Genomic DNA, 27,167 nt, shown 5'->3' with positions numbered 1-27,167 from the left:
ATCAAAGCAAGGGAACAGAACAGTAAGATTTGTTTGTTTGTTTGTTTAAGATATTTTATAGTGGAGGAAAGATTAGTGCCAAATGATACTGCATGTATTCCATAAAAGATGATTAGAGCACAATGTACCATCACTACTTGGAGAGGAAGCCGAAATGTAAATAATGTTTCTACATTATTTAAGCAGAGCTCAGTGAAAGAAAGTGTTTTAGAGGACACGGAATTGTGATAATGGTACAAACTAAACTGAATGAACAATGCATTGAAAAAGGGTTTGGTTTATTATAGCACTAGAAAAATGGCCATTATGGGAAGCATCAAGTATATTGCAAGGCTCTTGGGGAAAGCACAATGTTCTTTGTGTGGCCTGCACATAGAGCCATATTGTGCTTCCCCACCCACCTAAAACATGTTGATCACTTAGACTTGGGTCTGATCCATGCATGGAGAGGGAAGAAGTGTTAAGAACCTTGAGATGGTACAGCCACCTGCATCACTTTCAAATCTGGTGACCCTACCTGAGGTTTAATGTTCACCCATTAAAAATAAGTACTCTGCTAATAAAACATCCTGCACATTAGGTGAACTAGTCGGGCAGATTGTGATAGCTGTCTATCTGCAGGGATTTTTTCACTCATGCAAAAAAGGAGAACAGCCCAACCATAACTTAAAATGGTACAGTTCATTCTCCCACCTCCTCAGGTTTTTACCCTCTCATTCCTTCCTCATTCTACTGCATCAACCCCAAGCTTGATCAATGCATATATAGATCAATGTGTGAGTAGATATCAGGAACTATGCATATGTAGATCAAGTCCGGTCAGGGACAAGCAGGATACTGTCCTACCAATGAGGAGTTGTTACTCATTTCCACCACCATGCTCCACATTAGTGAGACCGTGCTGAGGAGGTCTGCCCAGATGAGGAATGGTGGGAGCCTCCCCCCCCCCCCGCTGATCAGGATCCTGAATCTTCCCAGGAGCAGTGGGACAGTATAGATTTGAAACAGTGGTTCGCAGAGGGACATAGTTCAGAAGACAAAAGTTGGGAAGAACTGGGTGGTGAACAGCTAGAAGAAGAACCAGGAAAGAGAGAGAGAGAGAGAGAGAGTTAGCAGATTCTGGTTCGCTGGAAAGTGTCCAGCCGATCAGTCCAAGGTCACGGAGATTAGATAAGGTAGCTGCACAGAAGGCACAGTGGTTGAGAGATCAGGTTGCAGGACGAGGAAGTGAAAGGGGTGACTTAGGGAGAAGTGGGTGGAAACCTTAACTGGGAGCACCTTTACTCTGAGAATGGACTCTTTGTTCTTTCGCTGTGATCATTAAAATCTCTTTAAATGGTAAGAGACTATTTTTGCTTTGTTCTGCTTATCCATGGACAAAGGGAGGGGGCAAGCTGCTTCCCCGAAGCCTGACAGCAACATATTAACATGCTTAGTTGACAGGAGCAGTCTATGCTATGGCAGGAAACTCCCAAACCCCGACCTCACTTTTCCCTTTGGAATGGCTATCATGGAGTGGGGGTGGCCCATGTCCAACTTTCTCACTACCAGTAGAAGAATCAGTAGCTTCCTCCATGCCTGAGCAACAGCTGAGGCAGAGCTACAGGGGAGGAAAGCTAGGCAGGGATTCTCAAATGCAAGTACAATACTCAACATATTTAGCCATGGCACACAGGAGGGTCCTTTGCAAATGAAGGGGCATCAATTGATTACTGAGGAGGATGGAGCTGCTGACTCCATATCCTTTGTCAGGTACATTGGCCCCATCTTAGAATGTAGTGCGGCCATCTGGGGGCAGGGCCAGAACCACCCTCTCCCTGGTATTCATGTGATGCCTCCTTTCACATCACTCAAAAATAAGAACGGGGGAGAAATTAGATTCAGTTCACACTTGAAGGTGAACCTACCTAAATTGACCTTTCTGATAACCAAAACATAGCCATCCTTCAAAACTGGCACAAAACTGGCCAAATGACGTAACACAGTTCTCCAAATGCAGCATGCATATAAATGGATATATAAGTGAAAACGACATGTAAAAATGCCTTACCGGTATATTAGATAAAACAAGGCAGTATTGTGTATATTAAGAGAATTCTGCACTAAAATGCTAATAGGTTTTCATGAATTCCATGAGGACTTTTATAAACAAAAAACAAATTTGAAGCTGAAGTGGAAATGTGGACAATTTAAGATTGGGGGGGGAATCAGAAACTGAAACCAACATAGTTTCTCTCATTCTTACTCACAGATACTAGAGTTGCTTGTATTCAAGGAGGGAAGCTCAAATTGGATTTCCAAAGCTTATTCTTTCTTTATTGCCTCAATCCTTATTTCGGGATATTGGCTGGGGTACCACAGTGCCTAACACTGCAAACTGTAATCCAGAAACTAGCTTATTCAAATCTCACCTCAGTCACTAATATCACTGGCTGGCCTTTGACAAGCCTTGTGCATTTGCTTCTTGGTTTATCTGAACACTGACACTCCAATAATTGAATTTGCTCTCAGTACAATAGCCTTGCCTCTCTCAATTATTACTCCTACCTACTGTAACATTCCAGTCGCTCCCATTCCCCCCCCTTTTTTACTACTTTCAAACTCTACCTATTAGTCCTACACATGGGTCTGAAGCTTTGTGCAAGTCTCTGATCATGAAGTGTTGATATTCCCTTACTACTGGAAGCTTGAGCATGGCTTTCAGAAAGCCTCAGTATGGCTGCCAGATGTTCCTGGCTGTAATGAATTTCCCTGACTTCAAAGGGTTCTCCATGCTGAGAAAAACAAAGCCCCTGCAAAATGCAATTCCTATCCAGATCATTCCCAGCTGAGCAGTAACCCACCAATGGGTACTACAGTTGTCCATATCCTGTAGTTACGGGAACTCGATCTGGCACACCTAATGTTCAATGCAATAAAATACGCAATTCAGAATTCATGGGCTTGCACACATAAGGAGAAGATCAAATATTGATAAAGATAAAGCATACTTCATAGGCACGCTATCACTTTAATTTATGTTCACAGATGAAACGCATTGAAAACAATTCAAAGAAATTGGGATACCAGCAATCTAGCTCTGGTACCATAATTTCCCCTACATCGATCTTTCACTCAGTTTCTGAGTTTATCCAGAAAAGGAGACGATCCAATAAAAGTCCAGTGTGTGTGTGTGCCATAGTTCAGCGAGACAGACCATGCTTTGCAAAACTGAAGGTCTTAAAATCAATCCCTGTAATCTGGGAGGCAGATTTTGTGGGACTACACCCACAATTGGAATGTAGCAACTGAAGGGTATCATTTGTTCCAAAAGAACAGATGCAACTAAAGGGGGGGGGAGCATATGTAAAAAAGAAGAAGAAGAAGAAGAAGAAGAAGAAGAAGAAGAAGAAGAAGAAGAAGAAGAAGAAGAAGAAGAAGAAGAAGAAGAAGAAGAAGAAGAAGAAGAAGGCGCACACCTCCACAGAACTTAGAAAGAGTAAATATGGCAGTTCTGTAGAGAGCATCTGAGAAAGAATTTTAAAAAATCTAATTGTGGTCAGAATCTGCTACAGCCTGCCAAACCAAAGAAAGGCTGTGGGTGACGCTTTCATGAAACAACTTCCAGATGCTTCATAAAAGCAAGAATTACTAGTAATGGGGTACTACTACAACTACTGTGATATCTGCAGGAATACAAATGCCACTATGCTTGGAGTCACTAATGAATTCCTGGAATGCCTTGGTGGCCAGCTTCCTGTTTAAAAATTTTGGGGAGGAAAAGAGTACACAGTGCTGCAATTTGTGAGTTTATGAAAAGCTAAAAGGTGAGCCTGGCCAAAGGCGTACCCTGGATTTCAGTGAGAAGCTGAAAGTGAAAAAGTCTTGTTGGTCTCCTCATCTGTTGCATACCTGCTATGCATCTGGAAAATGGAAGCTGGAAAGCAGGGAAAGAAAGAGAGAGAGAGAGAGAGAGAGAGAGAGAGAGAGAGAGAGAGAGAGAGAGAGAGAGAGAGAGAGAGAGAGAGAGAGAGTCTCTGTTACCATACTTCTATATCTGTATACTGAAGTCAGATAGCGAAATGTTTCACTACTCTTGAGCAAACATATACAAGTCCTCAGGTAGACCTGAAATCTCTAAATTTCCAAGGAAGATAAAGTATAGACGAATGAGTTTTTTAAGACTCCTACTAAGTATTCTCCTTTTCCTCCACCCCCTTCCTTAATCCTTCTCAAAATACCGTTTTACCAAATACAACAAGTGGATTAATCAATTGCAGGAAGAAGAAGAAAAAAGAAAAACCACCTTCCTTCCATATAAATTAGTATTACGGTATCAGGACTGAGGTTTAGCCTTGCTTGTGAACACTTGGGCTCTTTTGAGGAAGACGCTTACAAGAAAGATGTCTCCAAATCGATAATGTAGAGCTTATCAGAGCATCACTGTAACAAGTAAGGGAAAGCACCAATGTGGAAACAAAGAAAGTGCACAACTATCACCTCAGCTCTGAAGGGAATTTTCCAGGACAATCCATGACTAGAAAATGTAATAACAGTCCTGCCCTGTTTAAGATCAAAGACGTGATGCTGCAGGTTAAATTATAGACATGGTAATGGTAAACTAAAAAGGCTTGGATACCTGCCCTGAAAAAGTGTTATGTAGGTACCCTATGTTATGAAATGCAGTTGTCAATGTTGGGTGGTGGCCCTGAGGACAGTCCTTTCCATATAGCCACGATTCTTTTTCAAATCAATACCTCACCCCAGTAGCTGCATTAGCCCTGGCTTTTGGATACAACAGATAAAGGAAAACGCTGCATACATTTCTCAGTTTTTAATACTTCTTTCTCTTCTCATCTTCTCTTTGCAAAACCGGGTCTGATATCTTATTTATGAAATTGGGGGTTTAAAAACAGAATAATGTGGGAGTGGAAATTATATTAAGGAAAACATTCAGCAAATTTATTCTAGTTTAACAAAATACAATTGTCTCCAAGGATTGCCTAAATACAATTAAGAGTGTTGAGGTCAAGGGGGGGAGTTATCTTTTTTATTTTTTTACCCCTCCCAGGCAAACCTTGTTTTCTTTATGACGTGATGCTTTTTTAGCCCAGCAAATGTTATGATCTAAATTCTTTGGGAAGAAAGTGTAAGAGAGTCTCTCTCTCTCTCTCTCTCTCTCTCTCTCTCTCTCTCTCTCTCTCTCTCTCTCTCTCTGTGTGTGTGTGTGTGTGTGTGTGTGTGTGTGATTCTAAGCACTAATTTAGAGATAACTCTCTGTGACTCTACTGTTTCTCAAAATCAAAGGCACAAATTGGACCACCAAATGCTTCCACCATCTCCAAGCAGATGCTTGGTGTAGATACATGCAACTTTTCCAACAGAATGCCTGCTTGAGAGCAGCTGGCAGAAAGATGGGTTGTGCTGCCTTCCCACTGAGCACTGAGAGGTGGAAGGGAGAGACTGTTGTTTTCAAAAACATCCCGAATGAAAATGCGAACACCATCCACAGCACTCAACTCTAATACTCTATACCCTAAGTAGCTTAGTTTTATACATAATATTCTATTGATGCACTCAAGCGTGTCCTCCCAATGCCACATTACTGCCAAAAGGAATATTTTATCATATCATACATAGAATCCTGAAGGATCTTAACAGGAAAACGCTTTCAAAAGAATTCAAGCATTGGCTTATAAATTGGCAATGACAGTAGACTTGCTTTGGGGGACTTGCTTGGCAAAAATTATTCCTGCTAGAAATTCCCAGCAAATAAACATTGTTACGGTTCAGTCTTAGGTCTACATCTCAGTTCAGTTCAGGCACTGGACGTTGCGTCGGAGGCCCTGCGGTGTGGGTGCTGAGCGCCCACAACAAAAAATTTGTGGGAGCTCGGGCCTCCCCAATGCTGTCTCTACATTGGTCTCTTGGTGAACAGGAGACATTGCTGGTCTCCTCCCACCTTTGTTCCCCATGTAGATCTATATTCATCCCTTGTTCCTGGTGCAGATCTTCACTCATCTGTTCTTCTCTGGTGGAGGGTTATTTTTTGCCAATTTGTGTATTGCGAAAATGTCTTGTGCTGGCCCTGTCTGCATGCATAGGCTCTTTATCAGACATCCACACCAAACACATGGCTGTCAGGAGGGCAGATCAGGGCTGGGGAACCTCTAAAGCAGGGCAAGCAGAGCGGCCCCACTGCCCTTTAATCAAGCAAAGCCGAATAAAATGGATGAAAGGGCTCGTGCCTCTTACATTATATCTCCCTTCCACACACATACAAGAGCTGAAGTTTAGAGTGACTGGGCTGTCAAAGACAGGTTGACATTTAGTGTGTGGGTTTTCTACAGCTACAGAGACTTCTCAATCTTATTAAGCATTCCAAAATCAAACTGACCTCAGCAAATAATAGCCTTTAAATAACACACATCCACTCACCCATTCACTCAACTGCCTTGAGCTGTTGTCTGTAGGGCTAGTTAACATCCCTCTGGCTTAGCAAAGTTTCTGTTTATGAATGTTCAGTATGGGGGTCTACCAGACAAAGCAGCCAGATGCAGAAAGAAGATAAATATGAAATGTTAAGTTAAGAGGACAAAGTTATCAAATAAACCATCATTATAAAAAGATATAAAGATTCACATGAGGCAAGAGTAACAATTTATTTTTAGGGATAGCCACAGAATCTCTCTCTCTCTCTCTCTCTCTCTGTGTGTGTGTGTGTGTGTGTGTGTGAGAGAGAGAGAGAGAGAGAGAGAGAGAGAGAGAGAGAGAGAGAGAGAGAGAGAGAGAGTGCAATCCTACAAATTGCAAGAGATCACATGGAGTAATCACAAAAGTCACTTGGCAGCCCACCTACTCCTTATCTTTGGAAAGCGACAGGACAGAAAGTAAATTGGCAGCAAAAACAACCCCCGTCACTATTCTAGACAGGTTGGACATCCTGCCAGCCTAGCTGACTCCAGAGGTACTGAAGTTTAAAGAACATGCAGTTTTCTCTGCACAGAGAAAAATTACAAATCCCTTAATCTTACCAGGAAATGGAACATCTAAGCATCATTTCACCTTTCTATTGTGGCATTTGAGTAGTGGAACCTCGTTTTCTCATACACTTTAGGTGGGCTGCTAAAATCTTTTTTATTTTGCCAACTTTTAAAATGTGCATCAAAGTTCTGCCTTCCTGTTTTTATGTTGAGCTGTCCTGTCCTTGTTTTTATTATATAAAGTTGACTTCAGTATGCTGGACAGGTTTTTATTGGGCTTTATGTTTCTGAGGAATTATTTTGTAAGCTGCTTTGAGAACAAATAAATGAATAGGATGCCCTACCTGCCAGCCCTCTTACTCTCAGTTATGCCCCTTGTAGAGATAAAACGTGAGACAGGCAAGCAAAAGGGAAAGGAAGGGGGTCAAATTTGCAAGCCATTTTTGAGGATCAACCCTGACTTCTTAGGGCTGAACTAGACCTTGTGGCGCCACTTTCTTATGTTTAAACTTGAAACTGCACCAGTGAGTAAGAGTAAGTAACGAAGGTCTGATTTTAAAAGCGGGGAGATGCATGAGGAAGACATGTAGATCCCTCACACACATGGCTTATCTCCCTGAAGCTTCTCTCTCAAAGTGCTTTTATCCTCAGTCAAACCCTGATAGTGGAAGTGACTTTGGCTATGGAAAAAACCTTTTGAGAGATAGGATGCAGGGAGTAAGCCACAGGAGGCAAAGTGGTTCTATACATTTCTCATCCATGCTCTCCCTTTGCTTTAAAATTGGACCCACCAGTAGGGCTGGGAAACATCTAGTTTTCAACATATATCACCAGCGATATATCACCAGCCCAATATCGTGATATACCAATATACAGAAGTCAAAAAAATCCGTTCTGGAAGCCCATTCGACTTCCAAAACATTCAGAAACCAAGGGGCAGCTTCCGATTGGTTGCAGGAAGCTTCTGCAGCCAATTGGAAGCTGCAGAGGACATTCGGGTTCCAAAGAATGTTTGCAAACCAGAACACTCACTTCCAAGTTTGCAGCATACAGGAGCCAAAACGTTCAACTCGCAAGGCGTTCGGGATCCAAGGTATGACTGTATCAAGATGTCTGAAATAAGAACGGAGCTATGTAGAAACACTGGCTGGCTTCACGGTTTCCCCCACAATGTGATTTCTGCATAACACACACACAAACACACACACACACACACACACACCATGATTCATGATATATTGCCAGGTCAAATATAATGAAACCAACATCATGCTATGGACCAGAACATAGTGCTTATAATGACAAGGTTACAACTTCGATCTCCGTTTGGGACAGCAGCATATTTCTGCATTGCAGGGTTCTGAAACCAGTTTTGGATGATATATTGCCCAGCCCTAACACACATAATGATTCGCAATATACTACCAGGTCAAAAATTATGAGACCTGTATCATGATGTGGAAGTCAGTTTGGGGCGATTTTTCGCCCAGACCTACCCACCAGCCATTTCTTCCTATATAAGGCAATCCCCTACTGAAATACTATGAAACTGCTACAGTGACCTCGAGCTTGGCCCTCTGTCAAACCAGAGCAGAGGTTGTCAATACCGTGCCTCCCATATGCTGCTGGACAACTCATACCATCCCTGAGCATTGGCACATTGGCTGGATCTGGTGCCGTCTACAATGATTGCCTCTTTGCCAAGTGGACGAGAGTTGGAGTCCAACAACCTCTGGAGGGTATGTCATTAACTAACCCTGAGCTAGAGAGTGGTGGATGTTGAAAACACATCTACAGATATACAGATATATTAACTTGTTAACTGTTGAATGTCTGATAGCTTCTTCGGATTTTGCAAGAGTCATCTTTTAATGTTGTGCCTCCAGAGTCTGTATATTTTCCAAGTCTCTTCTGTTTTGTTAGTTTTCTCTCTGCGAGACACTAACATCTCCAGAGGAATCTTTATTATTTCCTTTCTTCCTAATGTAGATACAAGCCACTAGTGGAAAGCAATATCAATAAGCTGCATTATTTAAAACTACGATTTTATTTAAACTACCTCCTGAAACATTCCGCTAGGGTGGATCTCACTCAAACCTTGAAATGGTGATGCTTTAAAGAAAATTATATGGTGCTTAGAAATGTAAAGGCCCAAAAACACAGGAGAAGAAAGCCGGTGGGAGGGGGGGTGTCCCCAAGGCTTAATAGGAAAACCTTAGAACAGGAGGGGAGGGTGAAAGGAATACAGTGGTACCTCTGCTTAAGAACTTAATTCGTTCTGGAGGTCCATTCTTAACCTGAAACTGTTCTTAACCTGAAGCACCACTTTAGCTAATGGAGCCTCCTGCTGCCGCCGTGCCACCGGAGCACGATTTCTGTTCTCATCCTGAAGCAAAGTTTTTAACCTGAGGTACCACTGTATTTCATTAAATGTGTTCCTTTTCAACATGCTCAATGGAAATATTTTGTGATACAGGGACGTTCAACTATCAGCCTGGTCCATCAAGGGTCAAGACCAAATTCTCCTCTCTCCACCCCACCTCCATTTGCAGGTGGCGGAAATGAAGGTGCAATTAAATGGTTGAAGGAGTGAATTACCATTTGCTGTGACTTCTTTTCACCCACTTTCCCCCAAGAAACCTTCCTGACATTGGATGCAGCAACAGTAAAACTCTATCTAGAGCAGGGGTGTCAAACTCAAATTCATCGGGGGCCGCATCAGCAGTTTGGTCACCCTCAAAGGGCCGGTTGTATCTGTAGGACTATGTGTCCACTCTTTATTATCATAAATTATTGTCACTGCATTCAATTATTACTGTTTTTTTGTAATAATGTAAGTAATAACTAGCTCTGAAAGCAGAAACATAGTCAGAATAATGGCAAGTAGATATTCAAATGTACAATTATTGTACAATTTATTGAAAAATGATTTTTGGTAACTGCACAGGGTGGTGGAGGCTTGCTAGGGTTTCATGCAGGACCTTTGCAGAGCTACTAGTACCTGGAGATGCTGGGGTCCTTCTGCATGCAGGACAGATGTTCTGCCAGTGAGCCACCACCCTTCACCAAAGGGACTGGCTGAGGTTGACTCACTGGAGCTGCTCTCCTGGTTCCAGGGTTTAAGGGCCAGAAGTATAAAGCAGCATCCTATGTTTCTGAGGAGAGAGGGAGGGAGGGGAGGGAGGAAGGAAGGAAGGAAGAAAAGAGGGAGTAGGAGGGAGAGAGGAAGGAAGGAAAGAGGGGAGAGAAAGAAGAGTAGGAAATAAGGAAGGGAATAAAGAAGAAAAGAAAAAGAAAGAGGGAGAGAAGACGGAAAGGGAGAAAGAAGGAAGGAAGTAGAGGGAAAGAAAGAATAAGAATGAGGGAGAGGAAGAAAGATGGAAAGGACGGAAGGAAGGAAGGAAGGAAGGAAGGAAGGAAGGAAGGAAGGAAGGAAGGAAGAAAGAAAGAAAGAAAGAAAGAAAGAAAGAAAGAAAAGAGGGAGCAGGAGGGAGAGAGGAAGGAAAGAGGTGAGAGAAAGAAGAGTAGGAAAGAAGGAAGAAAGAAGGAAATAAAAAGAAAGAGGGAGAGAAGACAGAGATAAAGAAGGAAGGAAGGAGAGGGAAAGAAAGAATAAGAATGAGAGAGAGGAAGAAAGAAAGGGAAGGGGGGGGTCGCCGCCTTGATTCAGCGCCAGAAAAGAGCACGAAGGGACCCAGGGGCAAAAAGCATTTCCCGTGCAGCGTGAGGCAGCGGGTGTCTGTTTTAGGAGAAGTGCGTAAAGCCTCAGAGTTGCACGTTCGTGAGGCTGAGCCGCTGCTGAGCTCACGTTCATGAGGCTGAGCCGCGGCAGGAGGAGGAGGAGGTGAGGCAAAAGGAGGCGGAGGCGGCGGCTTGCCGGGTCGGTGCCCGGCAGCGCCGTGCGGAGAGTCCCGAGCCTCTGGGACGCAGCAGTGCTCTGTAGCACTTTGAATCCTCCTCCTCCTCCATGCGACGCTGCTGGGTGCTTTGTCTGTGCTTCAGCAGCAGCAGCAGCCATTTCCAGGCGCCGAGCCGTGGCAGGAGGAGGAGGATTCAAAGTGCTACAGAGCACTGCTGCGTCGCAGAGGCTCGGGACTCTCCGTGCGGCGCTGCCGGGCGCTGACCCGGCAAGCTGCCTCCTCCTTCTCCTGCTGTGACTCGGGGCACTCCACGCAGCGCTGCTCTGGCCGCCTTTCTACCCCCCCCCCCCCGGCCCCAGCTGTTTGTCGGTGCTTTGTCGGCGCGGCGCTTCAGCAGCAAGGTCCCGCTGCTGGGTCCCGCTGGCTGGGGCGCTCGGCGGGCCACATGACGAGGTCTGGCGGGCCGGATTTGGCCCCCAGGCCTTGTGTTTGACACCTGTGATCTAGAGCATGGATAGGCAAACTAAGGCCTGGGGGACGGATCTGGCCCAATCGCCTTCTAAATCTTGCCCGCGGACAGTCCAGGAATCAGCATGTTTTTACATGAGTAGAGTGTGTGCTTTTATTTAAAATGTAACCCTGGGTTATTTGTGGGGCATAGGAATTCGTTCAGAGGGCCTCCTCGGTGGTGGCGCCTGCCCTGTGGAACGCCCTCCCATCAGATGTCAAAAAGGAAAACAACTACCAGACTTTTAGAAGACATCTGAAGGCAGCCCTGTTCAGGGAGGCTTTTAATGTTTAATAGATTATTGTGTTTTATTCTTCTGTTGGAAGCCGCCCAGAGTGGCTGGGGAGACCCGGCCAGACGGGCGGGGTATAAATAATATATTATTATTATTATTATTATTATTATTATTATTATTATTATTATTATTATTATTTCCCAAAATATAGTCCGGCCCCCCACAAGGTCTGAGGGACAGTGGACCGGCCCCCTGCTGAAAAAGTCTGCTGAACCCTGGCTGTAGAGGCTACCAGCCAGCAATGCCCCTGGAATGTGGCGTCACTCTAGTGACATTTGTGGGGGGAGGAATGGCAGCTGCTGAAAGGTGCTCCATTGCAGCAGCAGCACCAAACTGCTCTCAATTTCTGGGTACCCCTTTCATCTGCCCTTCACTCAAAAGTCAAGATGAAAGTTCAAGGAACTTTCACAAGAGTGTCAACAGACTCTTTATAAGTCTAAAAGGCATTACCTCCCTTCGTTTTTATCACAGCCACTTTCTTTCTTGCTTTTTGCCTTTCAAAAAGGTAATATTCAGTATCCCTTAGGGTGCAAGACCAAGAATGCTTGTAACCACTAAAACCAATAAAAAAGATATATAATTCTGCATCAATATGCACGCTGTTTTGTGTTATTACCTATAAGATACCGTGTTTCTCATATTATAAGACATGTCTTATATTTATTTCTTCCTCAAAAAAACACACTATGGCTTATTTTCAAGGGATGTCTTATTTTTTTCCTTCTCCTCCTGCCGCGGCCGGCATTGCTGCTGCACCTATCACTATGTCTTATTTTCGGGGTATGTCTTATATTCCTTGAATGCTTAAAAATCCTGCTATGGCTTATTTTATGGGTATGTCTTAAAATATGAGAAACAGGGTATTTCATCTTCTCCCAAATTGTTACTGGAGATGGAGGTTGTTATTCAGTCATGCATTTTTATCCCACCCACATTCTATGGGAGTTTCAAGATTATTGGACAAGATTATTATATCCTCAACCGTGTTTCACAGTGACATTGTGCTGTGGGTAGAAGTCAGCATTATTTAACTTGCAAGGCTGTTTAACCTGCACAGGTTGTAGAATTATGGGCAGTAGCAGTTTAGAGTTCAAGCAAAGTGTCGCTATTTTGCCTCGCTCCCCCACTGATAGGGTACTATGTGCAAGGAGCATTCAAAAGGTGGCACCTACCCTTCCATCTGAAATGACAGAGTCCATTATTTTACCACCTAACTTTGCATGATGTATAGATTGGCTCTCAGGGTTTCTTCCCCATTATTTAGGCAGCTCAAAGGTCACTCTAACACGCTGCAAAGCTGATGAATTATAAGATCAGAAATATTACAGGCAGCATACTGTGGTATTTAAGATTTTTTTAAAAAGTGGTGTGACCCCAATGTTTATCTGAAATTAAGCACTGCTTCAGAATCTTAAAGTGTTAGGTGATTATCCTTGGCATTATCACACACTTCAGCTTTCGGTGGAAAACATTCCGCTCATTGTCACATAATTAACAGGAATTAACTATGAGAATAGGTGGCATTTTGGAGGAGCAAATCATCAATTGAAAACAAATTAAATAATTAACCCAGCAGAACAATATCTTCAAAAATACAATGCCAATGTGCCAGAGACCATGCAAAAAGAGCAAATGAGCAGCTGGGTAATATCTGTCCTTCCTTGTCCCGTGGGACCTGCCCACCACCCACAATGGGGCAAACATGCCACCCAAGCCACTCACATCCTGAGAACACAGTGCTGTCCACTCCATAGATTCAGAATCAAGATGATTTTTGACATTGGGACTGAAGGTCATGGAAACCTGGGCTGTCTGCTGTTTAGATACTTTGTCATCCTAAAATCTCTGCCTGTTGCAAGCAATTAAAAGTCGTGCACCTATTTCAACCCACGGCTCACTATGTGTAGTTTTGGTTCTCACATCACAATGATGCCCTCCCACCACCTCACACTATGTCGGAGGCACAATAAGTCTGGTAGTTGCTCCTTCTATTCAGTTTCTAGATTTGTGTTGTTTTTCAGGTGTATTCTCTGACTTCAATTTGCTGGGGAAAGTCTGACTATGTGAAAAAAAACCATTTTGAAAGTCAAAGGTAAATTAAAACAAATTCTAAACCTGCTGTTTCTAAACCAACCTTTTTAGAATTCTAGGGACCTCCTGATATTTGCACAACAGGGTATCATTGCAAAGTGCATTGTCTGAAGCCAGTAGAAGTTGAATAAGTAAACTAACAACAGTCGATCTGAAATAAATTGAGGAACACCTGATCTGGAAATACAAATAAAAGGTGCTTCTAGGATGGATGACAGATAAAAAAAACAAAGCTGTATCCCTCTGAACCTTCACATCATGCACAGTAATATTGTGATTTATTACCAGGGCTGGCGCATTGCAATCACACACCGCAACCATACAGCAGAAGCAGCTAGTGCTGCCAATTAACTACAATTACTGTATGGCACGTGGGACCCAGGTGGCGCTGTGGTTAAACCACTGAGCCTAGGGCTTGCTGATCAGAAGGTCGGCGGTTCGAATCCCTGTGACGGGGTGAGCTCCCGTTGCTTGGTCCCAGCTCCTGCCAACCTAGCAGTTCAAAAGCATGTCAAAATGCAAGTAGATAAATAGGAACCGCTACAGCGGGAAGGTAAACGGCGTTTCCGTGCGCTGCTCTGGTTTGCCAGAAGCGGCTTTGTCATAATGGCCACATGACCTGGAAGCTATACGCCGGCTCCCTCGGCCAATAATGCGAGATGAGTGCGCAACCCCAGAGTCGGTCACGACTGGACCTAATGGTCAGGGGTCCCTTTACCTTTACCTTACTGTATGGCACAGAGAGATAAGAGTATTAGTATCAAAATGAGCTTTTAAGAAGTGCTTCGTCTACTATTTGTACAACAGGTACCACTGGATGCATTGCAGAATTGAAATATTAATGCTGAAGTTTGTAACTTTTTCCTTCATGAGCTTCCTTGTGCTTAAAGTTATAAGCAGAAGAAGACAACAGTGGGCACCATCTCCCAAACCATGCAGGTGTAAATCAGATCATAGAACTGTAGAGTTGCAAGGGACCCTTAGCATCGTCCAATCCAACCCCCTACAAGGCAGGAATATGCAGTTGTCCCAAATAGGAATTAAACCTGCAGCCTTGGTGTTATCAGCACCCTGGGATTCCCCCCAACTGGACTGGAGGCAGGTGGTGCCATGATCATGCCACTGGCCTTTAGCCAATCGGCGACTTGGCAGGGGCTGGGGGTTGGGGGGTACTTAATGGCCAGAGCGACGTGGGGACCTCCTCTTGCTTCATGCTGCCGAGCACCCGCTCGCCCACCCATTAGTTAGGTCGTGTCTGGCCTTGCTTTGGACTTCGGTTGGTCGCCTGTTTTGGAATGGGGGCCAGGTAGGGATTTTTCCCAATGTGGCATATTGGTGGTGGCCACTTGGTTTTTGCCTACCTCTTAGCAATCGTCACAACTTTGTAAGGTTTGGCGGTAGGCATTGGCTTTAGGGGGATGCGGGGAGGGGAGGTGCAGCCATCACCTGCCCCTCCATTTGATAGGTATTCCATTAAAGCAATCCGGGGTCTGGATCTCGTCTGAAGCACGGGGAGGGGCTAGGGCCATGCCAGGACCCCGGGAACCTCAGGGGTGAGCTCCAGTCAATATGTATTGATGGAGCTCCCTCTGCTGGTAGTTTACCCTTGCAGGGTCCCTGCTGGGTGGGCAGGAGCCAGTACTGTATAGTCATTAGCTACCAATGCCTAAGCCAATACCAGTCACACTTGTGTATTCAATAAAGTTGTGGCCTAAATTTGCCCATTAACCTTTAAACTAAAATTCTGTCTCCACTGTGTCTTATTTCCATGGGGTGGTTTTCAGGGCTTGATGCGCAACCTACTGAGCGATCCAGGAAGCACTGCTGTTGGCTTGACCTCCTTCACTGCTCCATTAACTATTATATAGACATTACGAGTCTTTTTCCATTAACTTTATGGACAGTTCATTTAAATCATCTAAGACTTTGGTAGATTTTTTTTAAACAACAACAACAACAAGCTGTTGTTGCTTGGATGTTACAGAAAATATACTTTCTACCAAACCTGCCCCCAAACAACCATCAAGGGTTGTTTTTAATTTGAAAATTAGTATTTTATATTCAGAACAAGCTACCCTTCCCAGTCACAAAAATGCTTATTCGTTTCTATAGTGTTTTTTACCAGGTTGGGTGTGCCAGAGAGGCCAAGATGTGTGAAAAAACCACAAAAATAGGCACAAAAATAACAAAACTCAGATTCATCAAGCAGAAGGGACATAAACATTTCATGTATGCTAGGGGATCCTATGGTTCATTATTGGTGCTTTGGGATTTCTTGAGCTCCTACTATCTTCTGCAGTGCCTCATAGGTGAATTTTATTCCTGGCATGTTACGGATGCAATATATTCCAGCTAAGGTAAAGTCCAGAAATACCTTATGCCACTGATACCTTAGCTATTGTAGGTCCTCTCTTCTGTTCTTTATCTAACTTCAAAATATCCTTTCAAATGAGAAGAACATTGTTCTAATGCAAGCACAACGTATATGGCAATGTAATGTTTGCTGTTTGATTTGCAATCCATTTTCTAAGAATCTGCATTTTCTTTCCCTAGACTGCAGCTGTGTTTCTCAGTGAATTTTAGATAATGGGCGATATCCAGCTGTGACAGCCCACTTGAACAATAGCCACTCTGCTAGCAGACACTCTTGTTCTTAGTGTGGCACAACGCCCACATCTAATGGGTGTCTTGCACCTGAAATATATACTGTGCAACTTTTGATCAGGAATAGCGAACATGGATTATGCAGGCTTCAACTACCATCATCTGTAACCATTGACCATGTTGTCTGGGATGGACAGAGTTGTACTCCAGACATGAAGGGTACCATGTTGACTACCTCTGCCCTAGCACAACTGCTCCTATAATTATTATTATACTAGGTGTTTGTTTGTCACGTGTGTTACTACAGTGGTATACCTCTGGTTTAAGAACAGCCCTGTTTATGAACTATTCGCTTTAAGAACTCTGCAAAACCGGAAGTAGTGTCCCGGTTTGCGAACTTTACCTCGGTCTAAGAACAGAATCTGAAAGGTGGAAGGGCACCGGCGGAGGGACACCACATTAGGGAAAGCGTGAGTTGGTTTAAGAACAGTTTCTGTTTAAGAATAGACTTCTGGAACGGATTAAGTTCGTAAACAGAGGTACCACTGTACTTGCATAAAGTCAACTTCCGATGGTATGTTTGATCTCATTGTACAATTCCTATATTTCTTCCATGTATTGTTGCAGCCACTTTAAACTCCATCAGCATTTATATGAAGTTACAAAACAGTCTAGTCCCACTGATAACTGAAAGTCATAAATATATTGCTGGGGGTGGGGAATAGTTATCTAAAATACACTCTAGTTCCCCTTCGGCGAGACAGTTGGAGAAATGATGGCAGTCACATCAGTAGTAGCCTCAAATAAGAGTGCATAAGACTGGAGTGGCTGGGATTATATTTATACATTTAGCTTTAGTAGTAAACAACTAACAGGTAGCTATGAAATGGAGAAAGGGGTCTGTGCTCCATGCAATTCACAAAACCTATAAAGATGACCATGAGAAGTAATCACTCTTAATGCACCTTCAGCACAACCTACAAAATCCTACAAATGTTTCTGTTGTTAAGGCAAATTTCTTTAAGGAAACCTGAGAGCTACTAAATCCTATGTATCCCATTGATTAACAAATGCATATATAAGCAACACACACTTTTCATTATTCCCTACCTTGATGCACTAGTTTGTTGGGGCTAAATACATACAAGGAACTGCTAATCCTGAAGTATAACAAGGTAAATGTATCTTAATAACTATTAAGTGTAAAACAAATGCTTTATTTGCTCATTACAAATGAACTTTAAAGGGGTTATGCCTGATCAAAATGTAACATCCCTACCAGAATTGAGGTACTTTGACAAATAACAAGAAAACATTCAATCGTGTAGCATCTGTTGTATCAAAATGTATCAATTTGATTGTATCAAAATGTATCAATTTGATTATATAAATGTATCAATTTGATTGTATCAAAATGTATCAATTTGATTGTATCAAATTGTATCAGACAGTAATTGCAAACACAATGTTCAAACAAAATAGAATAGAACTGAGTTATAACCAATGTGCATACTTTAGAAGACAGCAGTTAGCCAGGACCACCAGTCAACCCTCCAGCTATGAAGGGTACAAATTGTGTACCTGTGACCAGTCAATGAAGACAGAGAGATCCTGGTCACTCTGGAAAATGCAGGGGTGATAGAGAAAAAGTCAGCCCACAGTGGACTAAAAATAAACCCTGATAGCCAGAGTCCAATGAAACGATTGGGGTGTGCTGCTTGCCAATGGCAAAATGATGTGCAGGACTATATTCGTGCAGAACCACCTACCACCCCTACTTTCTTCTTTAAAATAGAGCATTATGTCATAGCCCTCAAGACAGGGAATAACCCTATCCCCCCAAATCTCTTGTCTGGCTGATAATGGAAGGTTTTTCTTCAATGGCCTTGGTGGCCGGGTGCTGCTAGCTTGAGCATACCCCCCCCCCACACACACACACACCTGCTTGGATGAGGGCTACAAATAGATTAGGTAGGTGGAATGTCACCAACAAAAGAAATATATCTTAAACAAAAAATCTACTGACTGCTTCTTTAATACCTGGTACTATCTAGGTGCCTGTCTACTGTCTCAGGGCCCCAGTTTCAGCCTGTGGAAGACTGTGATTCAAACAATGCAACAGGCACCCCCCCACACACTCAAGGGAGAGCTCTCAGCAGCCCCTTCCATACTGCCTTGGCTTGAGGATGTGGTAATCCTATTGTCTTCAGTCTGAGGATGAGCCTCCTGAAGCATCTGTTGCTCCACCACCACAGATGAGCATGCAACTGCAGAATATGCCGCAGGCCCTTTAAAGATGGCTTACTGCTGAAGTCTCCAATGACTCTGGTCCCTGGCTGATACATTCTCCCTATCTGGCCAGCAGGGTCCACAGGGAGCTGACCTAGGTACTGATCTGCTTTGATGTGTACTGGAAGAGTCCCAGGAATTATTACCACTTTTGCTGCAGGCCCCAAGCCCCAGCAGACCAGGATGCCTATCCACTGTCTCTCTGTTCAGCTTGCAAACATGTAAATAAAACCGGTGTTATAAAAAAAGGTTGCTAACTCACAAAGAAGTTGCAAAAGCATCAGACTGATCATTGTTAAAACACTTTTAATTATTAAAAGCCTGCTGAAACATATGTATGTTAAATACCAGTTTTCTCCATAGTGCAAACTAAAGCCACATCAGCTACTCCTCTGAGTTGCTAACTTCTTAGTAATTTCAGTATAGTACACTCACTGGAACGACTGTAGAAATGGAGCTCTGTACTCAAAGGAAGTTTCCCCCAGTTATGAGATGCTTGTGGCACAAGCAACAGTGGCTGCTTGTCTCATTTGTGAACTTCTCAGAGGCAATGAGCTACTGTATCTTTGTCGGGAACAGTGGGGTGAGCTACAGGGACCGTTTCTTCATGACAGCAAGGCAATATTGCTCTCTTTAAGGGCATCGCATTGAGACAAAAGTTTCAAATTACTATTAGAGCAACAGAAGGGAAAAAATGGTAAAAGACAAAGAGATTGTTATGAATATATATGGTTCCCCATCTTTCTCCAGTTTTAACATTTAGGCAGAGGAAAGCTTAATGAATGTCAAAACTTTCAAGACTGCAATTAACCTTCTTTGTTCTGACCGACTTTCATCCCTTGCATGAAAATGAGTTTGACATTGACTTTTGTATGTTCATTTATCACTAGATCGAGGTGGAGAGACATTAGGAAATATATGCTATTGACTGAGTTGAAGAAATGTCACAGAAGCTTAATTCTTCAGTGTTTTAACTTTGCCCCTCTTCTACAACTCTGGAATCCAGAGCTCAAGGTTTCTTTAAGGTTGCCATATCTTCATAAGTGAAAATCAGGACAGAGTTATGGGGGTTTGGGGGGGGCAAAGTTGTTGCTTTTTTAGTAAAAGCTACAAGAATTATTGAGTTTGGGAACTTTTTTAAAAGGTCATTTTTGGCATGATTTAACCCTCATTGCCGGGTTTCCAGGACATTTGCCCAATTTCCAAGACCCCATTCCCAGGGGCAAATTCCAGGACATGTCCTGGAAAATCAGGACATATGGCAGCCCTAGGTTTGTTACTTCAGCACTTCTCAAATGAGAAACTAATGCTGATGCTCCATCCCCCCCACAAGTCCTGTGTCTTATGGAATTAAGTCACATGGGGTGCTTTTGTCTGTATATGCACATAAGGTTGACTTTGCAAAACTATCCCTGTGTTCATTAGTCCCAGCAGTGGTGTCAGATTTGTTCTCAAGACACTGAACACACTGGCTGAGCCAGCAGAAGATGGTCACTGTGGGACAACAAAAAGCAAATATCATTTTCTTTAATTCTCAAACCACTCATCATACCCGTTCGTATCTTCAGAATTCAAGAAACCTTTTTTCCTTCATATTTCGCTTTCAAATGCGCTCATTTGTTGTTATTTTTGACAGTAGCCTTTAGGATACAATCATAAACACACTTACTAGAAAGATTCACTGAATTTAGAGGTTATTATTATTCACCAGGAAGCTCGCCTAGGATTGCTTCTGTATGTGTCTTGTTTATAATGGCCTTACTTTTAAAAAATGCAGATTTGGGAGGTGCGTGCACACACAGACACACCCCACATCTTCCCCTGTTAGACAATAAAGGATTTTAGAAATGCATTCTAGTCAACAGAACATAATGCCAGTTCTTCCCACACCCATAGCTGCCAAGTTTTCGCTTTTCTCGCGAGGAAGCCTATTCAGCATAAGGGAAAATCCCTGTAAAAAAGGGATAACTTGGCAGCTATGCCCACACCATTATACCATCAAAAAGGGACCGACAAACGGCAAGCTACACATGTCAATACTGCAACCCTGTATGTGAAGTTTTACCGAACTTAAAGTGGTAAGTGGCTACAGATCCGCAGCCTGAATCAAATCACCCTCGATCGTAAGAAGCATGCGTGAGGCAAACAGTTTGCACCAAAAAGAGCGAATACTTCCTGTATTCGGAAGCATCTTCCTGTCTTCGGGTCTCTTTCCATAAGCATCGCGTGCAACACCAGTTTCCTTTTCTAACCCCTCCAAAGCCTCGTTCCTAAGCAGATCCCACCCTGGCGGGTGGGGGTGGGGAGAGAGTGAGAATCCACCTGATTGGCACTTGCTGACACTCAATCTATCCCTGGATCGCAGCCTACGGCACAAGTATTTTCCTTAAAAAAACAACAACCCACAACTGCAGCCTTAAACAATTACTACCTACCCCGCAGACCTCTCTTCTAAACAAATGGGCAGGGAAGAAAGCCGCCGCGCGTTTCGCAACCTGCCGGGAGGAGCCGCAGCTCCACCCGAGCAAAGCGCGATCCACAAAGCGCTTAAGCAGAGTACAAAAAGTCGGTGGCGGGACCGAGCTCAGCCTCCAAGCACACGGTCACCCCGTTTACACCCGAAGGCGGCGGGGGGGGGGGTTCACACAGGAGAAGTCCCACTTCGAAGCAAAGCCAAGGATTGCAACCTTTACACATGAGCGGGGAAGATCTCGCTGCCAGCTCGCTCGCAAAACAAAAATACCCGTTGCAGAGCCGCGGCAGGGATGGAGGAACCGGGGAGCAACTCGAATACAATATTGGGGGGGGGAGCAGGTAAGCCCCGCCCCGCCAAACCGATCACGTGACTCAGTGCACCGAACACGATTCCGACGGCAATGCCCATCAACTTGGGGTGGGGGGATGGGGATCATGTAAATTCTATGGGGGACGGGACAAGACCCTAGGAGTTGGGAGAGCGGAGCCAAAGCGCAACGGGAACTTTTTGGTTTCCGCCGGCCCAAGCAGGCGACGCCTTCCCTACCTACCCGCCCGCCCCCGCCCCCTCCCCTCGCGACAGAAGAAATGCTGCAAAAGCCAGCCGGGGGGGGGGCGCGGGGGCGGCTGCAGAAGTTCCACAACCCAGCGGGACTCCGCTGAGAGCCGAAGGAGGGGGCGCTTTCTCTCGGCTCCCGCCAACTCGCCCTTCCCAAAAGTTTCGGGGGAGACGGGGAGGGGGCTGGTGGTGTGAGGGGGGGGGAGAGAAACGCCGACGACGACGCCTGGTCTTCCCGCCAACTTAGCGCCTTCTCCTCAGCCAGCATCTCCGAGAGGCCCCCGCGCGGCGGCGTTCCACAGGCTTCCCTCTCCGCGAAGGGGAAGCCAGCCGCTGCTGTTGGGCAGCTCTCGTCTCAAAGCAAAAGCAAAGTCGAAGAAAAACCGACCCCCTCTGAAGCGCCTCGTCGCCGTCCTCCTCTTGCTGCCGCGTCCGGCGAATAAAGGAATCCCAGTCCTCTCAAGTTCGCCTCTCCATCCACACAACTCCGCAGAGTTCCGGCGAGTTCTCCTCTCCCCTCAGCAGCCGAGGCGCGCCCCCTCGCCCGCTCGCTGGGGCTGCCGCTGCTGCCCGCTCTTTCTCTCTCTGGAGGGAGCGCAGCGGAGGCTCGACGCCACGAAACTTCGCCCGAAAGAGAGAGCGAGATGGAGACCGAGAGAAGGGAGCGCAGCCGGCGAAGTGGAGGAGGCGCACGCGCGGCGCGGCGCGGCAGGGGAAAGCGCCTCAGCGGCAGGCGTCCAACCTCCTTGGCTTCAGCGCGGAGCCTCCGCGGCGGAGGGGAAAGTTTCGTGACGTCACGCGGGCCGGGGGCCGGCGCGCTTCCCCGCCTCGCTCGCTCGCTGCCCCCCTCCCACCCCGCAGCGCTTCGGCCGTCGTGGCGCACGCTCGCCTCCGGGCTCCCCTCGGCCTGAGGCGGGAGGGCGGCGGAGTGGAGCGGCCGGCCTCGCCGGCGGCCTCTGAGTGAGAAGCTTGGCTCGCTCGCCGCCTTCTTCTCCCGCTTCCCTTCTGCCGCCGCCTCCTCTTCGTAGATCTTGGCGGGAAACTCATGAAAGGCGAACTTTACGACCGGGGGTTTCCCCCAGTAACTTTTTATTTTATTTTATTTTTAAAAAGCACCTCCTGTTTCAAAGTTGATAAGGAAGCCTCCTCAACGACCGGGCAGATAAGGAAGGGCTGCTGCCGCATTTCGAAAAGTAAAAGCCAAGACAATTGTGTCTGCATACGTGCAAATAACTGATCAGGTGAATAGAATAAAGTAAAGGTCAGAAAGCAGAGGTTTCTGAAAGGCAGTTGCCCCCAATGCAATTCTTTGGTTTTGCCAACACAGTAGTGAACCAAACTGAAGTTTTACCAAGATCATCATGGTAACCTTAGGCCACTAGCACCAGCAGCCAACAAATATACCAGATTTGTAAGCCTCTGGATCCATTTCAGTAGTAGCAGCCAACTAGAGAAAGAAGCATTGATTTTGCCTGCAGTCGTGCACATTCTGGGGGATTACAAAAGAGCAGGGTTTTTTGTTTTTGTTTTAGGAAACACCCACCGTCCTCTTGCATGTTTGTCTGTGTTTACAAAAAACGCGATTTCTTTTCAATTGACTTGTCTAAGATCCAGGACAAAGCGCCGCCTTTCGGACATTCCCCATCCTACCCCGGACGCTGCCTTTGAAATTCTGCCGATGTCCGGTTAAGCCTGGACATGTGGCAGCTCTGACACTGGACACGATTTGGATAAAGGAAGAGGCTTTTGAGGCACCGCAGATCTTGAAGTGTGGTCAGATAGATAGATAGATAGATAGATACTTTATTGTCATTGTACTTTAAATAGTACAACGAAATTGAATGCCCTCCTTTAAAAACGAAACAAAAACACAATTACAGTCATACACATACATACACACCCTCCTATTCTGTTACATTGTTATTTTGTTGAAACAAAATAAAAAAATTCCTTCCAGTAGCACCTTAGAGACCAACTAAGTTTGTCATAGGTATGAGCTTTCGTGTGCATGCACACTTCTTCAGATACACTGAAACAGAAGTCACCAGACCCTTATATATAGTGAGAGGGTGGGGAGGGGTGTTACTCAGAAGGGTGGTGGGAAAGGGTGATTGACTGATAGGTGTGATAAACCTGTTGACGACTGTTAACGACTGCAATTGGTCTTACAGGAAAAAGCAAGGGGTGAGATGGCTAAAGATAGCTTTATCATGTATAATGAGATAAGAATCCAATGTCTTTATTCAGACCAGGTCTCTCCATAGTTTTAAGTTTGGTAATAAGTTGCATTTCAGCAACTTCTATTTCCAGTCTATTTCTGAAATTCTTTTGTAATAAGACAGCTACTTTGAGATCTTGTATAGAATGTCATGGGAGATTGAAGTGTTCTCCTACTGGTTTCCCTGTCTTGTGATTCCTGATGTCAGATTTATGTCCATTTATCCTTTGACGTAGGGTTTGGCCTGTTTGTCCAATATAGAGAGCTGAAGGGCACTGTTGGCATTTGATGGCATACACAATGCTATAAGATGAGCAATTAAATAGTCCTGAGATGGTATGTTTGATGTTGTTGGGGCCAGTAATTGTGTTGTCCGGGTGTATGTGGCAGCAAAGTTGGCATCTGGGTTTATTGCAGGCTCTGGTACCAGTGTCCATGTTAAGTCTGGTGGTTGTATTATTGTGAGTGAGGAGTTGTTTAAGATTGGGTGGCTGTCTGTAGGCAATGAAAGGACTTCCTCCCAGAGCTTGAGAAAGAGAACTGTCATTGTCTAGGAGAGGTTGTAAGATCTCTGATGATGCGTTGTACTGTTTTAACTTGGGAGCTGTATGTGATTACTAGTGGTGTTCTGTTATTTTCTTTTTGGGGTCTGTCTTACAGCAGGTTCTCTCTAGGTATCAGTCTGGCTCTGTTGATCTGTTGTTTAACTTCATCGGGCGGATATTTTAGTTCTAAAAAGGTTTGCTGTAGATCTCTTAGGTGAGAGTCTCTGTCTGTAGAGTTGGAACAGCTGTGGTAGTAACGTAGGGCCTGGCTATATACAATGGATTGTTTGGTATGTTTGGGATGGTAGCTAGAAGCATGTAGATATGTTTCTCGGTCAGCTGGTTTACGGTATAAGGTGGTGTCTATATGCCCATCCTGTATTTTTATAGGTAAAGGTAAAGGTAAAGGGACCCCTGACCATTAGGTCCAGTCATGACTGACTCTGGGGTTGCGCGCTCATCTTGCATTATTGGCCGAGGGAGCCGGCGTATAGCTTCCAGGTCATGTGGCCAGCATGACAAAGCCGCTTCTGGCAAACCAGAGCAGCACATGGAAACACCATTTACCTTCCCGCTGTAGTGGTTCCTATTTATCTACTTGCATTTTGACGTGCTTTCGAACTGCTAGGTTGGCAGGATGTATTTTTATAGTAGTGTCCAAAAAATGTATTTCTTGCATAGATTGGTTCATTGTTAGGTTGATGGTGGGGTGAAAGTCATTGAATGTTACTTTGTTACAGATGAAACAAAAGTGTCAAGCTAAAGGAACCTTATTGTAGGCATTGATGCGACTGTGCACAAATATTCCTTAGGATATATCCTGGTGGATTCGGGATGAAACATGCGCACTTTAGCAGAAACAATCCCAATTGGCATGGCAGCCGTATTTCCTTTCGAAAATGAAAAAGGGATGCCAAGGTAAATGAGAGGTTTTGTTCTCAATAGGACTGGAAATGTTGATCAATTCATCATAATGATGAATTGATTCATTAATTCATCTGCCTCAGCTGTGCCTTACTCTTTCTCTTAGTTAAACGTTAAGTTGAAAAATGCTGGTTAATGTATGGAATATATGACTTTAGAGTCTCAGGCTGGAAGATAATTATTAATCATGTTTAAAGCACTTTTGTTTTCATGCTCATCATCGGCAACCTTGTGGAGGAAGGTCAGTGCCGTCTCCTCCATTTATATCTTCCTGAGGATACAATCCTACTCCTCCCCAGTCACATTATTGAATCTGTTTGCCTCTCTAGCAGCCTCTGGGGGTGGAGAGGAATGCTGTCTGTTCTCACCAGTGGTAAGCAACACAAAGCCCTGAAACAGTCCCACTGCTGTGTCAGCGCTGGAGCTACTGCAGCAAAAAATGGAGAAGAAATGCACAACAGGACCCAACAGCACCTTCCACTTTGGCTGGCAGCTGAGAGCTGGCAGTGCTTTAGATGGGGCACTGGATTCAACGCTCCATGCTCCATTCATCCCAGACACTGAGGTTCAGCTCTGAGGGCCTTCTGGAGGTTCCCTCACTGTGAGAAGCGAGGTTACAGGGAACCAGGCAGTAGTGGCACCAACCCTGTGGAGTGCCCTCCCATCTGATGCCAAATTTTTAAAAAAACGATTTGACTTTTAGAAGACATCAGAAGGCAGCCCTGTTTAGGGAAGTTTTTAATGCTTGATGTATTATTGTTTTTTAATATTCTGTTGGAAACCGCCCAGAGTGGCTGGGGAAACCCAGCCAGATGAGTGGGGTATAAATTATTATTATTATTATTATTATTATTATTATTATTATTATTATGCTTCCACAGTCCCAGTTAGGATTGCTGTGTAAGGTGGGAAAATGTTAATATGCATACACAAGGCCACCCAACAAGTTCCAGGCAGAAATGTGAAATGAGGTTGGATATGAAGGCACAGGTTTCTTAAGGCTGGTTAAAAATCTGCAAGAGAATCCTGGGAGACACAGTGGAAGGCAGCTGTTTAAGGGCAGCTGTTTCATTGGTTTATGTGAGGCTTTTCTTCCCAGCAGGAACTCTCCGGAACTTAGTTTGGGCACCTCTCAGATGGGCACCATTGCCGTTCTGAGAGAACAAGGGAGACATTCATTGGTGAGTTCCTGGCACATCTTTTCCCTATATTATTTATTTATTTATCAAATTTATATACCGCTTCATACCCATAGGTCTCAGGGCGGTTCACAAGATAAAACCACAATATGTAAAAAAAAACACAAAATAAAAACATAAGCAGCCCAATAACCCCCTCCCAACACATTTTAAAAGGGCGCTGGATATTAATCAGCCAAAGGCCCCATTAAAGAGGAACACTTTTGCGCCAGGTAAACTTCCCTGAGGAGAGCATTCCACAAACAGTGTGCCAGTGCAGAAAAGGCACTGCTCTTTCTAGAAAAATAGCACTGGGTATATATGCATGCAAATTTTCTCTGCCATGATTGCAGCGCACTCTTTGGTAACTTCCAGTGCTTCTCTGTTCCCCATCGCTAACAACTGAATCCCACTGGACAGCTGGATTCAACAAACATTGTTGAAAACAGTGTCTGTATACTTGCAAATAACTGATCAGATGAACAGAATAAAGGTCAGAAAGCAGAGGTTTCTGAAAGGCAGTTACCCCCAATGTAATTCTTTGGTTATGCCAACACAGTAGTGAACCAAACTGAAGTTATACCAAGAGCATCATGGAAACCTTAGGCCTCTGGCACCAGCAACCAACAAATATACCAGATTTGTAAGCCCCTGGAACC

The 27,167-nt window shown here is 44.5% G+C and overlaps 1 protein-coding gene across 5 annotated transcripts in view; it reads right to left on the bottom strand.

Annotated features, from left to right (window-relative positions):
* The window catches only part of GULP1 (GULP PTB domain containing engulfment adaptor 1), a 176,839-nt gene extending 154,280 nt beyond the window's left edge, over nt 1–22,559 (bottom strand). The window contains exon 1 of one of the 5 annotated variants that reach the window (XM_035135828.2): nt 22,032–22,559. The gene's annotated coding sequence lies outside the window, so the exon portion shown is untranslated. The remainder of the gene's footprint in view (nt 1–22,031) is intronic. The other 4 variants (XM_035135821.2, XM_035135805.2, XM_035135813.2 and 1 more) reach the window with 4 other exon arrangements.
* Between the last annotated feature and the right edge of the window lie 4,608 nt (nt 22,560–27,167).

This window comes from Zootoca vivipara, chromosome 1 (genome assembly GCF_963506605.1).
Source record: "Zootoca vivipara chromosome 1, rZooViv1.1, whole genome shotgun sequence".
Taxonomy (NCBI): domain Eukaryota; kingdom Metazoa; phylum Chordata; class Lepidosauria; order Squamata; family Lacertidae; genus Zootoca; species Zootoca vivipara.
The sequence above is the reverse complement of the archived record's forward strand: the minus strand, read 5'-3'. Positions and strand labels throughout refer to the sequence as shown.